The following is a 12,924-nucleotide window of genomic DNA, read 5'->3' on the forward strand; positions in this document are numbered from 1 at the left end:
TGATGCTCTGTGATGCAGAGTAAATTTCTGTGACAATTAGAGTTAGGAATCATACATTTTAACCTGGGGGGGGGGGTCCATCATTTAGAAAGAGTTCAGGAAAGAGTTCAGTAGATCAGAACCACTCATGTTCCATGACCACACCAAAGCTGCGTGGCTGAGGTCTCCTGAGACCCCCCCAAAGTCAGAAACTTGACCAGAAATAGTGTCCTGTCGCTCTCTCCAGATGTTCTCATAGCAGAACATGAAAACAAAATATCAGAACACACATAAGAGGAAGCTGGATTTGAGGGGAGGATCTGTGTCTAATATGACTTTTGAAAATAATGGGAACTATGGTGCTATAGGAAACCACTGTGGTGTGAAGCTTGGACAGAGATTCCAAGGAGGGTCAGTGGCCCATCCTGAGTTGCTCTGAATCTTGTAATGAAGAACTGGAGACTTCAAGGGCTGGAAGTCCTCTCTGTCCCTAAATACATAAGGGGTGTGGGCACTGATCATCTCCATGACAGAGAAGAAGAGGGATCTATCCACATCCACTTACTAGGCTGTGGCACCTCCTCATGAAATATAGTCCTCACCCACCATTACTGCCAAAGTCACACTGCAGGGGTGTCTTTAGAACAAACTTGTTTTCTTTTTTTTTTTTTTTTTCTTTCTTTTTTTTTTTTTTTTTGTTTTTTTTGTTTTTTTTTTTTTGTTTTTTTTTGAGACAGGGTTTCTCTGTGTAGTCCTGGCTGTCCTGGAACTCACTCTGTAGACCAGGCTGGCCTCGAACTCAGAAATCCGCCTGCCTCTGCCTCCCAAGTGCTGGGATTAAAGGCGTGCACCACCACTGCCCGGCACAAACTTGTTTTCTTTCCCATTTCAAGAACACTGGTGTTTGTGCTTCAAATGTGCAACGAATATTACTAAGCATGTGGACAGTGCTTTTCCAAGGATATAACCACACTCCATGGAGGAGAAGAATATTAAAAACAGAACTCTACAGGCACCTTTGAGCCCTTCTCCATGGTGACTTTTTATCTGGTGCAAGTGATATTCAGAGCCTTTTAAAAGATACTCTGTTAACCTCCTCAGTGGGTTAAAGATTGAAATCTGGGACAGCCAAATAATGGGTTATCCTTACTTAAAGACACAGAGTAAATTAGGTCTTAAAAAAAAAAAAAAACTGGTACCAACAATTAGGAATGCATACTTCCTGTTTCTAAGCAATTTCAGGTTTAATTAGGATTCTCTAAGCCCCATTTGTCTTAACAATTTGACAGCTCTGGCTTCCCCTTCTACACCCACACTTCTCCTTATTCATGCTCTTTCCCCGTTTGTAGTATTTTATTCCACACAAATGCCAGGAGGGAACAGGAAGCCAGCAGCCAACACGGGTACAGATTGCACCATTCTTTTCTTCCCTGGAACGCGCCACTTTCAAAGCACCTATGATAAAAGGTTATTTCCCCCTGACTGACAATGATCTCCAAGCTAATTATTAAAGTGTCTTACTAAAATGTGTGTGTTTGGGAAGCTTCCAAGGGAGGCAGCCTCAAAACTCCTTGGAGGAAAAATATGACATCACAGGGGTAATGCGCAGGAGAGCACACGTTTGTCTGTTTAAATTAGCTTCATCATCCATAACAAGAGTTTAAAAGGCAAAGGAGCAAGAACCATGCATAATGCACTGTGCGTAATGCATAACGCACTGTGTCACAGTGCATAATAATCAGCCCAGCTCGCTCCTGCCACCCAGACTCCCAAGACTTCTAAATCTCTTCCAGTAAGCATTTTGTGAGAAAGGCTTTGATAAAAAATGCCATTTAGGGACTTTCAAATTTACAGCCAGGCAATTTGTCATCATTTAGAGGAGCAAAAAGAAGGAAAACGGAATATCACACTCTCATTTCCCAAACCTCCCAGTAGCAAAAGCTTCTGGCTTCACTGTGGAAGAGAGCTTGCCTCCCTTCCTTAAGGGACTTCATGGAGGTGAGCCTGTCCTGCCTGCTGAGTGAGTATTCTTTTAAAAATAAGACAAAGTATTTAGTCACATATGTATATATAAATTCAACCTGCTGGTCACTGCTAATCAGTGTGATCAGTGTGTGTGTGTGTGTGTGTGTGTGTGTGTGTGTTTAAAACTAACTGCTTGGGATTGGCTAACCTATCTGGGGGCTTGTCCCAAGAGAAGAAGGATTCTTCCTCTCTCAGTAGCCACTGGTTGCCTGTAGTTCTTGATCTAGGGGTAGTGCCTCATGAAATTTCCCCTATCTATGTTGTGATGTCACCTGGTGTCATTGTGCAGAAATTTGAGAGTGAATGGGAGGCACACAGGAAAAGTTGGAGTGGGGAGAGAGAAATAAACGATGTGACTACAGTACTCATGTGTGGCATTCTCAAAATGAACAACAAAATAAATGTTTAAAGTCACTTAAGACATTTATCTAACTAATGTTTAAGGATCCTCACAACTTCTTGGAATAGGCAGTTAACCAAAGGCTTAGACTCAAACATTCCAATGTCATGTCATTAGTTAGTCTTCAACTCTCACCATAGGCTGGAGTAAATGCAAGAGACTATTAAGAATATTTCACAAAAGACAATAATATTTAGACTATGTAATAAAATATGAGATAGTATTAACTGTCCATAAAATACCAGTGAACTCAGAATGAAACAGGAGGTTTTTTGGAATGAGACTTAGTTCACTTTTAAATTGAGCATATCTTTATTTTATAAGGAAGAGATTTTTTTTCCATAGGTTGGAAATAAGATTTCGTAAATCATTATCCATGGAGGAACAAAAAAGAGCTGAAGATCCAATGCCTGATAAGACATGCCTGGAGCAGACTTCCAACTACCCAGGGCTTGAACCGAGAGAAAGACCATGGCCCCAGGCTAATTGTGCAGGACAGGCCTAACATGACAAAAAGCTGAGTGTTTGAAGACTGGTTAGCATGGGTTAACATGAGTTATTTAATTATTGAATGATTAATGAAGTCTAAAAGGCAAATTCAAGTGACCAGAAAAATTGTCTTTCAGCTAATTTAACATTTTGCTATAATTGAACACAGATCGCCTCAAACCACAGCTGTGGTTTGCACCCAGAGTGGAACACTTTACAAACACACAAATCTCTCCCAGATGACAGGAGGAGGCTGTGTTATCAAGACCACCCTCTGGACTGTCACCTTAGAAGGCACAGAGTCCGGACAAACAAGGGCAATTGAACAGCTGTGTGCATCTCCAGTACTAACAGTCCGTTACCCACTCAGCCAGGAATTAAGGAACACACAGCTAATGCCAGCAAATTACTAACTGCCCAAACTTCTAAGAAGAGCATATACCACTGGGGAGGAACTCTATGGACTACATTGTTGGATTGCACCATACAATACATGGTGCATATATTGATCTGCATTGATTTATACAATGTGTATGTGTGTGTGTTCACCTTTCATGACTGTGTGTATGTGTATATGATTGTGTATTCTTGTGTGCTGCATCTGTGAGGTGTATGTGTGCATGCAGGCATGTGGAGATCAGAGGGCAACCTTAAGTGGTATTTCAGGGATGCTGCCCAACTTTCTGACTGAGAAAGGGTCTCTCGCTGGCCTGGAGCTCACTGATACAGCCACCACATGAATAGAATCCACCTGTTTTTGCCTCCTAAGCACTAGAATTATAACTGTGCAGCACTGTGTCCAGCATTTGTTTTAACATAAGTTCTGGGGATTGAACTCAGGTCCTCATACTTGTAAGGCTAACATTTTACTGACAGATTATTAGGTAACTGAACAAAGCCACAAATGACAGCAGTGCTGGGCTCTACTGGGAGGTCTCTAATTCCTCATAATAGCCCTCTCAGTCACACACTTGGCATGGTGAAATCACTAGCTGGGAAATGGGTCAGCTTGGTTTGTGGACTAGCTCTGCCAAACCATGCTGGGTTTTCTGTTGTTGTTTTTGTTTGTTTGTTTGTTTTGTTTTTGAGACAGGGTCTCATCATATAGCCCTAGCTGTCCTGGAATTCTCTATATAGTTCAGGCTGACCTTGAACTCACAGAGATCCTCCTGTATCTGCCTCCCAAAGGCTGGGAATAAAGGTGAGTGTTAGTGCTACCAGGCCTGGCATACTTGTTTCTGTTGTTGTTATTGTTTTATTGGTTGGTGGTTGTTCGTTTGTTTGTTTGTTTGTTTGTTTGGTTGGTTGGTTGGTTGGTTTGATGGGGTTGTTTTAGTTTGGTTTTTGGATTTTGAGACAGGGTCTGTGTAGATCTGGCTATCCTTGAACTCTTTATGTAGACAAGGCTGTCCTCAAACTCAGAGACCCATTTGCCTCTGTCTCCTGAGTGCCATGCTGTCTTCTTAAAGCAGTCAGTTATCATCTTCACCTCCTGCTTGTTCTCAAACAAGAATCGACAACAGACTCCTAAGTCTCCTCCATCTCCATTGCTCATGGTTCTAGAAAATACAGCTCTTGATCCTCAAAGAGGGCTTGCCACCACAAAAATGATAGGGTGAGGTGGGAAGGTGACACTCTGTGGGCAAAGGTTACATGTGCTAGGATAGGTGAGTGAAAACCTTGTTCATGTGAACAGCAACCTAAAGGGTCAAACATCAAAGTCCTAAAGGTGGATCAAGGAAAAATCACAAGCCTTACCTAAGAGCAGGTAAGAAACCAGGAGAAAAGACAAAGAAGTAGCAAAGCAGGTAGATGCAGGGGTCCATGCAGTACTGCACACCAGACTAGGTCAATTTGCCCATCTTTGGCAACAAGGAGTTAGTTTCCTTAGGAAGCTATCACTCTTTGAAGCATGGGCAGAGCCATGTTTCCATGCCTTTAACTTAAGCCAATTGCCTCAAAATGTCATCAGTAATCTTTAAGTAACCTTTTCCAAAGGCGTAAATATGGTCATGCCTATTGTCCAAGTTATCTTCACTGTTTCAACTTTGTCAAATGGATTTCTTTGATCTCTCACATTATATACTCAGACTATTTTCATAGTTTCTCATCCTCACTCTATGTCTCTATCTCTGTCTCTGTCTCTATCTCTGTCTCTCTGTCTCTCTCTGTGTCTGTCTCTGTCTCTCTCTCTCTCTCTCTCTCTCTCTCTCTCTCTCTCTCTCTCTCTCTCTCTCTCTCTCTCGTGTGTGTGTGTGTGTGTGTGTCCGTCCATAGCCATACTGAGTCAGAAGACAACCTTCCAGACTTTTTGTTTAAGATGGAGTCTCCCATTGTTTTGCTTTTTTATTTTTTTAAACCACTAAAAACTCACTCCTGGTTCCCCTGGCTTTTATAGCTCTAGAAAGTGCTGTGGGAGCTGCCAAGGAAGAAAGGCAATCATCAGTCCTACCCAGCTGTAAAGCCTATTCTCGATAGTAATGACTAGCCTGGAAAGATGTCACCAATGGAAAGATGCTGGCATTTTGGCACTTTTATCTTAGGAGTAAGTAACAGCTGTCTAATTTGACTTAAGATCTGTTCAGTGGGAAAGAGTTCATGTCTGGTTCTACCCCCAGCTGGAATTACCACAAACCCTAGAAAACCCTACTACTGCCATTTTCTAAACCAAGAGAATTCTAATTTTACTCTACTTATCCTTTATATCTACAGAAAGTGTAGCTCTTGTCCTTTCTTTTTGTACCAGATGGAAAGCATTACAGAAAGCCACACATAGTCAAATGAGGGAATAACAACCCTTTGGTACAGTCACATTTGATACCCCAGCAATGCAATCCCTATACCTAAGGCTCAGAGAACATCTTGGCAGAGGGGTGGGAAGATTGTAATAGCCAGAGGACCAAGATAGTTGATAATGTTTTCTATAAATGACCGGGAAGCTACACCCAGGAAATCGCAATAATATGATTCTAGTACCTGACTAATAATAACACCAGTTGACATGGCAGCCAACATGGATGAGGAAAATCTCTTATGGCTCCACCCCTATATGAAGAGTTACAGGAAACCAATGGCTGCTGAGAAAAAGAGAATAAATTTTCACCAGGGACAAGCTCCTTGGTAGTTTATCCAATTCCAAGTGGTCAGCACCAAATACATGTACATACAAACAAGATTAAATGGACTTATCACGGTGTGTGTGTGTGTGTGTGTGTGTGTGTGTGTGTGTGTGTGTGTGTGTGAAACACAGTGATAATTAAAGAAGTGATCATGAACTTAAGAGGAAGGGGAAACACAGGAGGAGTTGGAGGAAGGAAAAGGGGGGAGGTAGTGATATAAATACAATACTCATGCATGCAACTCTAATTTGTTTTTAATTTTAAAATAATACTGTAGTGGGAAACAGCTCTGTATGATAGGGAAGAGCTCCAAAGCCCAAGATGAATGAAAGAAGAGTCAGACAAGGCCGCTCCATAATGAATGTCTCCATCCTCTGCTCACACGCTGGACGGAGGAGGCTTTGCAGGCTGACATTGGGAAATCTTGCTTCCTTGGAGGTAGGAGGTTTCAAACAGAGGAAGAAAGAGGCCCACCCACTACACATTTCAGCAGCTCCCTCTGGGACATGATGAAAACCTGGCTGAGGGTAAGCATGAAACCTATGTGGTGGGTTATGGCAGTCGTCAGGCTAGAGGGAGGCAGGGAGGGAGGTGGAAGCAAAGAGATGGGCAGACTCTGGAAACAGTCACCCAGTCTTGCTGGCAGTTTAAACACAAGATATCAACAACACGTACATAAGGAACTAAAGAGCATGGGAAGTGGTAACAGCCAGACTCACAAAGGCAGGTGGATGGTTACGTCTCTGTTCTGATCATAGGACAGTGTAACAGAAGAGCTTAGAAGAGAAAAGGGATTATTTTAGTTTACAGTTCCAGAGGGGAGACGTGCATAGTAGTGGGGAAGGAATGGGAGCATGAGGTTGGCCTGGTAGTAATACAAGAAGAGATTTAGGGGTTGGGGGTAAGGGGGAGGAGAGAAAGACGGGTAACAGGAAATGGGGCCAAGTTACAAACTTCAAAGCCCATCCTCACTGACATACTTCTTCCAGCTGGGTGTCACAGCCTTCCCAAACAGTATCACCACCCAAGGACTAGCTGTTCACATACGTGAATCTACAGGGGACATTTTTCATTTAAACCATGACATCAGGTACAGGATGCTTCCTTCCACATGCAGAAGTTACAGGAAAGAAAGGCATGAAAGTAAATGAACTATTCAGGAGTACAAAGAGGAAGAAAGAAGAAAAGGGAAGTATGAGAAAGTGTGACAGACTAATACGTGTGATCTATGCACAGTATACATTAACATAGAAATGTCATCATCAAGCTCATCAGTTTGCATGATTGACATATGGTAATGAAAATAATGGGTGGAGTAACGGAGATAGAAGGATGGCTCCAGAACGTCTGTCCTATGCAATAAGAGAAGAGTCATGCAGGCATACATGTCAAAACTGTGAGATAGGAGCAGGAGAAGAGAAAAAATCAGACTCCTGTTTTAGAGAAGAGGATATAGATTTCTGGAAAGTTACTTTTGGGAGAGAATGAGTCAACAGCTGCATTTGGGGATCTGGAGGGTCTGGATGGAAACTCAATGGGAAAGATGTGGGGAGATTTGGGCAGGGCAGTCATCTCAGATTCATTCATTCATTCATTCATTCATTCATTCATCCAATGCCTGGGCCTACCTGGAGTGCTGTAGGAAGGGAAGGAAGGGAGCTGAACCTAGGAGCATCATATCTAGAGTCCTATGGAGAATGAACTCCCAGGGAGATCAAAGAGAAGCCACACAGCATAGCACCCAGGACCCAAGGGAAGATGTCCCAAAAGGAGGAGTGAGCCACTCCAGGGGGAGCACAGTAAAAGCTAGTACAAGGTCACTGGAATGTTTGCAAGAATGGCTCCAATGAAGTGGTAAAGATGGCTAAACACACGGCCAAGACTGAAAGGCAAGGGCAAAAAAATGAGTCAAATTGGCCTCAAAGTACATGCCAGTGTCTTGTCTGCAACGAGGGAAACAGAGACAAAAGTGTGTTTTCGACTGTGATGTACAAGGGTGTGATCTACAGGCTTAGTTCAGATGACTTTATTTGCTATGCAAACAATAGACTGTGGGGTGGGGCTACACATCCATGGGTAACAGAGGGAGCCTTCGCCATGGATTCTCACCAGTGTAAGCTTAAGGGGCACCCACGTCTACACCTGTTTCTTATATTTCAATTATAAAAAAGCATCAGAGAAATAAATGAGCAAAATGTGTTGATGGGAGTGAGGACTTTATTTCTTCTGTTCCATGCAGAGAGATATTGATGGAGGGGGTGCAGGGTCAAGGGTGAGGTCAGTGGGAGGTCAAAGGTGAGGTCATAATCTGAGAGGTGAGAAATAAAGGATGCTGACTATACTGTCGGTTTGGACTTTGATAGGGGCAAAGCATGGGTCTGTATCCTTACCATGGCCAAGTATCAGTGAGTGATACTGCAGCATGAAGCTTACATTTAAGGTTCAATATTAAACATTGCCTTGTATTGATTAACATTAGATGAACAAGTGGTTTAGTAGCTCATTTTCTTGCTTCTCTGCTCCCATAGATAAGTCCCTGCCCACACCGTCCACTTACAATTGGGCCAGGTATATATCTGTATGTATATATACTATACTGAGTAGTTTGTTCATTCCAGCAGCAAACCCATCACATCTTCCCAAAGCATCCAAGTAGAATCTCCTCTTATAAGTATAAAGACTGCTTCCCCTGGTTGTTACACTGATCCTAATTGAAGACTCATATAACCCTGTGTGGTATGACTGAATTGCCTTTGCTGTGGCTGGGGGAGGGTGGTTCATGAGGCTAAACTACTGTAGAATTTACCTGGCTTGTGTTGTGTTCAGTGTCCAACCATCCTTGCAGCAAGTCTCTTTTTTTCAGTGGCTTGAAAGGCTGGCAACAGAATAAGTATGGGTGCTTATGAGTGAGAAACTTAGGGGGACACCTGTGCACATTAGTGCAGCCCTAAGGTCTTTTGACTTTTCAGTAAACTGAAGGAGATAGTTGGCTGAGACTCTGGGGGGGCTGGTGGGTACTCTGAGGTCTGGTGAGGAAGGATATCTTGGGAAATAAGAAATCTGAGGCAGAAGGAGAAGATTTGAAAGGGCAAGAAGGGGTCTGAGGAGATAGGAGAAGGTCTGGGGAGGGAGGCAGTCTAGGGATATCAGAGGAAATCTGGAGAGGTAAAGAGGTGTGACTTCATCTTTTCAACAAAATAGATCCAACACAGCAGAACTGAGGGCATAGTGAAGGTTCACTTCAGCTCTGTGATCATCCTTAGTGATCTGGGGAAAATGGACAGTGGACACCGTCTATCCTGTGACGCTGGCTGCTCTGAACATGTTGGCAGGTGGGCCAGCATGGTTATCTAGTGGGTCTTAGACTTCTGAGACACAGAGATTCAGAGAATGTAAGCACCTTCTGAAGCTGAAGGGGACGCAAGCCAAAAAACGCCTGGCTGGCAGGTATTTTCTACTGTAATGGGGAGTTTCATTTTCAGTCATACACCACAGAAATGGATAGAAGAACATGTGGAAGTGATGTGGGCTCAGTGGAGTGGGGTAGGTAGCATGCAATTAGCAGTACCCTAGGGATTAAACAGACTACCTCAAGAACGACGTGACTGTTAGAAATGCTGTGGTCAAAACCAATCCTGAGGGCACCATGACATGTTGCCTCAAAACCCCTAAGACTCCCCAGTCATGCCCATATTACCATACTTTCTTCTAGCATTTCCCTCCAAGGAAAGGAAACACAAGAGCAATGTCTGAATATTTGCATCCACTCTCCCACAGCTTCTGGCATAGGATATCTTCAGTTCTCTGGGTGAACGTTGCCACTTGATATGGTATGTGTGCTTCATAACCAGTGTCAATTGCTTGACAAGTATCAAATGTTACTTGGTACAACTTGGGTTCTGGGATTAAACCTCCCAGGCTCAATGTCTGCCTCGGGCAGCTGCAGCCTCTGTGGCTTTGGGATAATCACTTCACCTCAGTGTCTTGGTTTCCTCTGGGTGTCAAATGAAGATAACTCTAACAAGCACTCAAGAACTTGTTTTGCAATAAATTATAAGATAAAACAAGACTAGCAAAGTCCCCAGGACACAGACAAAAGTTACCAATTATGATAAACAGGTTCACCCAACACTGTATAAGAAAGTGACTCTATAGATGTCACCATAGTAATAATTTTCTTATCACTTAGCTGACAGAAAGGAAATCAAGTCCCCTTTAAGCTGTCTGCTATTTGGCTCTTCTAGGGACTGATACCCAAAGTACATGAGATGTCTAAGAAGACCAAGGTGAAGGGTTTGGGTGCAGAGCACAACTTCCATAGGAACACTGTGCTAACCAGCTCCACAAATTGTGTATCACACTGAGAGGATACCCAGAGCAAAAGCCACACTCTACCACCTTGAAATCACCAGCTAAGACAAGGTAACACCCAGGGGAAGTTGGTACAAGCATCACTGGTGGATCACACACACATGCACAATTGTGCACATATACACAGGCACACATTACTCTTATTAGGAGACCTTCCATCTGAGCTGAATACATAAGAATCCCTAGGTGGTGTTTTCTAAACTCTTCAAGACACGTGTTCTATACATCCTTCACTAAGACACTTAGACAATGGCACTGTGGGAGGACTCAGACATGTCTTAGAAAAACCAAGCTGTGCCTTCTTCTGATGAGCCACCACTAAAAATACATCCCTGTCTAATTTTGGTCTCTGATTCAAAATTTACTAAATGTTTTGATTCTAACATTTTTGGCATTGAGAAAATTGATGTCTTGCTCAGAACATCTGAAATGCAAAGTACTTAAAGAGAGACAGAGACTTTGAGGTTGGCATTGGAAAGACCCTGGTAGATAGCATGGATGTGATATAAATCTCAATCCTGTCCAGTCTCACTCTTCCGCAGGACACAGAACTGTGAGGTGTTTCACCACAGCATGGATAGAAAGTCCATTAACCTCCCCACTCAGTTGCCAAACTTAAACAAGTAAATGGGTGATGAGGAAAAATAAATGAAATTTCCATATGTTTATAACGAGTTCAAAGTCAATATCTCACTTGCTCAACATGACTTTTAATTGCTCAGCTTGAAAGCAAATTTCACATAGCCATCTGCAGCATAAAAGCTGTAAAGAAATCAAAGTGGCTTGATTCAAGAGTCAAACAAAGTTGTTGTGAAGAAAGTAAAAGCCATACTACCTAGCACACCATATATATCACCTGAGCTCTGAATGCCTCCCTGGAGCAACTGATGAGTGGCCTGGGGCTGGAATCTAATGTCATACATCCAGCTTCACCCTCTGTGAAACTGATGTAGAAGACTGTCTCACAATGAAGACACTGGGAGGCAGGACCCTCACCTTGCTGTTTGGCAACTCTGCAATAGTCAGCCCCTATGTAATCCCACCTGCTTTACTATTTAATGGCAGCACATACCTCCCAGCTTTGGGTACCCTAGGAAACACTCTGCATAAACCCTTAAAGTAGCACCTCCATTCTGGTGATAGACAGTAAATCTCAGCTACTGACAGCTGTCCCCATCACTATCAGAGTGGCCAGAGCCAGACATAACTGATGTCATGGTCACTGAAACACTTTCACCAGAGGCTCCTCATGTTCTCATCCCTTCATTTGGGAGTAAGGAAGAATTACAAGACATCTTTCTTCAAAAAAAGTTAAGAGATTTTAATATCTATGAATGGTATCTCATAACTTTCATTAACAAGGAGTACTCAGTACTCTCGTTTCTCTGTCTGTCTGTCTGTCTGTCTGTCTGTCTGCCTCTGTCTCTGTCTCTATCTCTATCTCTCTCTCTCACACACACACACACACTATGAGTGTACACACATGTGACTGCATATACATACACAAGCACACATATATGGTGCTTGTGTAAACATTTTCGTGTGTGTGTGTGTGTGTGTGTGTGTGTGTGTCTATGCATAAGTGTCTATAGAGTCCAGAGGTTCATTTCAGGTGATGTCTCCTATCACTCTCCACTTTATTTTTTGAGAAAGAGTCTCTCCTAGAACCCAGAATTCACAATTCAAGATCCACTCTCTCCAGGTCCCCAGAACTGTGGTTACAGATGCACCCTGCCACACCTAGCTTTTTAAAAATATCTATGCTAAGGATTTGAACTCAGGTCCTCAAGGTTGCATGGGAAGGCACATGTTTTATTGACTGAGCCATCTCTCCAGCACTACCCAGATATATTCTTCATGTACTTTCACTAGCTCATAGATTCTGGTACCCAGTGAATCTCACAATAATGTAAGCAACCTCAAGGATAGTCAGTGTCTACTCTGAAATGAAAGACAGCATAATGTCAGTCAGACCAAAGCACATTTACACTTTGATAGGGAAAATAACAAAGACAACCCTCTTGGTATTGCAAACACATCCATGGTAGTCAGACTGCTTCCCTACACTCACATTAAGCAGGGGCAGAAGGAGAGTTGTAGGGTAGGGCATGAAGAAAAATATGAAACTCTTCCAACTACACAAGGAGATAAAACCTCTTGCCATCTGTTTCCTCCCCGTTTCCTAAGCATTTTCCATTTCCTTATGCATTTTACCTTCACAAACTTCAGCACCCTCTCACCCAATGATAAACTCATGGAGAAACAAACCCAATTTATGAGCTTAGTAAGAGCACCAGCACCTTAAGCTGTATTGTTACAGAAGCAGAGCCAAAAGATGGAGTATGTCAGAGAAAACCCTTCTTGGGGCCACCACAGACACAGGCAGATGCCAGGTAACAGCAGCAGCAAAGGAAGGAAACTCATCCAGAGTGATGACTGCAGCACACACCATGCACCATGCAACTCCCACTGAGTGCAGTTGCTTTTGCTTCTAGCACATTCCACTTTGACTGTCTCCAAGTAATTAATACTTTCCATTCA

The 12,924-nt window shown here is 42.9% G+C and overlaps 1 protein-coding gene and 1 long non-coding RNA gene across 5 annotated transcripts in view; one reads left to right on the top strand and one right to left on the bottom strand.

Annotated features, from left to right (window-relative positions):
- Dscam (DS cell adhesion molecule) overlaps nt 1-12,924 on the bottom strand; it is a 559,889-nt gene that overhangs the window by 533,160 nt on the left and 13,805 nt on the right. The window lies entirely within an intron of this gene.
- On the top strand, nt 1,641-8,196 carry LOC143444112 (uncharacterized). The gene is made up of 4 exons (XR_013113679.1): nt 1,641-1,999; nt 5,292-5,438; nt 6,290-6,539; nt 7,002-8,196. It is a non-coding gene; the product is annotated as an uncharacterized LOC143444112 (long non-coding RNA).

The sequence above is a fragment of the Arvicanthis niloticus genome, chromosome 12 (genome assembly GCF_011762505.2).
Source record: "Arvicanthis niloticus isolate mArvNil1 chromosome 12, mArvNil1.pat.X, whole genome shotgun sequence".
Classification (NCBI taxonomy): Eukaryota; Metazoa; Chordata; class Mammalia; order Rodentia; family Muridae; genus Arvicanthis; species Arvicanthis niloticus.